We start from the raw sequence: 2,921 nt of genomic DNA, 5'->3' as shown, positions 1-2,921 counted from the left end.
TCGTCAAGTCTTTTTAAATCATTTCTTAACCCTTAACCCGCTTAATAAAACCAGGGATATGTTATAGCGGAGCTGGATGACGCACATTTGAAAAAGCCTTGTTCTATCTCTGTCCCTGACATTAAAATTTGATATGAAATTTAACTTTTTTAATTACAAATTCGTGAAATTTGGGTTTCTTTTAAGCCAATGATTCTGCTGCTGCATTTATTGTTCACGATTAAAAACTTTTAATTTTCAAGAGGGTCTGTAAAACATTGGTGAATGACAATTTAAAAACATTAGTAAAGTTATAAGAAATTTCTTCTATAAGATTATAAATAGCTCTTTTTCATTTGAAATACCGCGCTACACCGCAGGGTGCCTCACTTTCTAACTGATATTTTCAGATAGCAAGTCGGTATGTCTGATTATGGAAAAAATTTCAAGTCAATTGAAACAATATTTGTCAAAATATTTACATCCGAAATTTTTAAATAGAAATCATGAAAGCTTCTCAAATTCATAACACACGCTGATAAAATTAGATTTCATTTACAAAGAAGCTTTTTGGGTATCTTTTGCAAATATTATTTTGATGAAAAGCGGGAACATCGTAGCAAAATATATGCAAACGTACTGCATGAATACTTTGTCTGCTTCATTTTTCTTATAAAAACAGAACACTCAAGGGGACAGAGATGGATTTCTATTATGAACAGTTTACAATAGAAAAGACAAAGGAGCAATCCGCTAAGGAATTCTCGTCCTTCATCCAGCTCCGCTATAACATATCCCTGATAAAACCTAGGAAAAAATTTTCTACCTTTTTTCCTAGACCAACCCGAGCTCTATCAGATGATACAATCAGCTTTTGTCAATAGTAGCTTCGAAAATGGACTTTCTAAATAGAATGCCTAAAAACTAAGAAACATACCGAGGCTGAGAATGAGAAAATAACATTTTTGGACCTACCTTAAGGTAGTGTCCTATAAATTAACCCGTGTTCGTTAGTTAGTTCGTTAGTACGTTAGTTACCAACTTTTCTCGAGATTGGCTCATTCAATTTTTCTGATTTTTTGCACAAAGGTGCATTACTATAAACCCTCGAATGTGACGGAGCCCGATTTTCGAAAAAAAAAATTTTCCGGCCGGTAGAACCGGAAATGTCCCGAAAAAAGCAGTTTTTTGAGATTTTCTCGAGATTTTATCATTAGTTTTTTGCGATTTTTTGCACATAGATGCACATTAGTACTGCCGAAAAGGTGTCGAAAACCGTTAATGTGCCGGAAATCGTCGTTTTTTCACATTTCCGTCACATTTTTTCAACTTATTTAATTGTTTCTTTACAGAAAAATGTTCTTTATGATGATGCCCAAAACTTAGCATCGTTTGATTTCCAAACAAGAGCCACAAAGATGTGGTTAAATATTTCCTCCAATAGCTCAGAGCATAGATTGTAGTCGCAGTCGAACCCCACAGATTATCCTAAAGCCCCAACTTAGTAACTTAGATTTATTTAAAAGCCTTTATATTAAGCAATATCCGATGCAAAACAAAATTTAACCATATTCCTGCTAAAAATTGTCTTTATTTCATAGACATGTTCAGAGATGATATAAGTCTAAAAACTTGTTAAAAAAATTGCATGCAAATGATAACCATTTTGACACAAAGAAAAATGTATTTTATTCAACTAATATTGTTTTTTACCTTCATTAAGGAAATAAAATCTTAGATTTACAAGTTGATATTATTCTAAGACTCATCTGAGTAAGAAAGTGCCAAAATATTTTGAGACTGTCTACTAAGGGACTAATATGGAAATATGGCAATATGAATTTGGGAGATATCGAAATATGTTGTACACATTAGTGAAAAACTTCCTTGTCATCAATATTTTAAACCACCATATTATATACCATCCACAAGTAAAAAGTTACTTAAAAATGGATCTCCTTCTTTACAGATTTAGATTTCCAGTGCATAACATCTGTTACATTAGTATTCATGTGATAATATACCAAATTGTCAACCTTGAAATTGTCACATTTAGTTACAGTATTGCTGAATATTTTACAACACTTTCCAGCAAACTTTTTTGTGAAATTTGTGTCTTGATAAACTAAACTCCATGACATTGGTATCATTGATCATTAATCACACATCTTGGAACAATAGAGTTCCTTGGTTCAATTATTGCAAGAATGTTTATCTTTGTTCATATTCTCTGTGTGCAAATTATATCATTACATCATTGCCAGCAAGTTACATTGTATTGTCAGATTAGAGGTCGTCAAACTTTGTTGAATTTGTAATCCTGGCACCTGGAATGTGAAAGGAAAGAAAAATTCAAAATTTCATAATGGGAAATAATCTCTTTACAGTAATCAATGCCAAATGTGTGGTCATTCGCTGAAATCTCCCAAAAAAAGGCTTTAAAAGGGTGAGACTCTGCTTGATGGTTTGAGCTATGTTTGCCATGCATATAAACTGAGCCATTAAAGAAGTTTACGGGAACGTACAAAAAGGACCACAGGGTACGTACAATAAGGTACACTGGGAACATACAATAAGGTTCACGAGGAACATACAATAAGGTTCACAGGGAACGTACAATAAGGTACAAGGGGAACGTACATAACGTACAATAAGTTACAAGGGAACGTACTGGGAACGTACAAAGGTTAACCATAAGGACGGACAATAAGGTGGGACGTACTGGGAACATAACTGGGAACGTAATAAGGTTCACGGGGGAAACAGGTTAATAGGTAACTGGACGTACAGTAGGTTCACGGGACATACAATAGGTAGGTTACTGGGACATACCGAACGCGGTAAGGTTCACGGAAATACATAGGTATACTGGGAACGTACAGTAAGGTTCACGGGGAACATACAATAAGGTATACTGGGAACGTACAGTAAGGTTCACGGGG

Source organism: Clytia hemisphaerica, unplaced genomic scaffold, assembly GCF_902728285.1.
Source record: "Clytia hemisphaerica strain Z4C2 unplaced genomic scaffold, Clytia hemisphaerica genome assembly, whole genome shotgun sequence".
Classification (NCBI taxonomy): domain Eukaryota; kingdom Metazoa; phylum Cnidaria; class Hydrozoa; order Leptothecata; family Clytiidae; genus Clytia; species Clytia hemisphaerica.
This window is presented reverse-complemented; position numbering follows the sequence as displayed.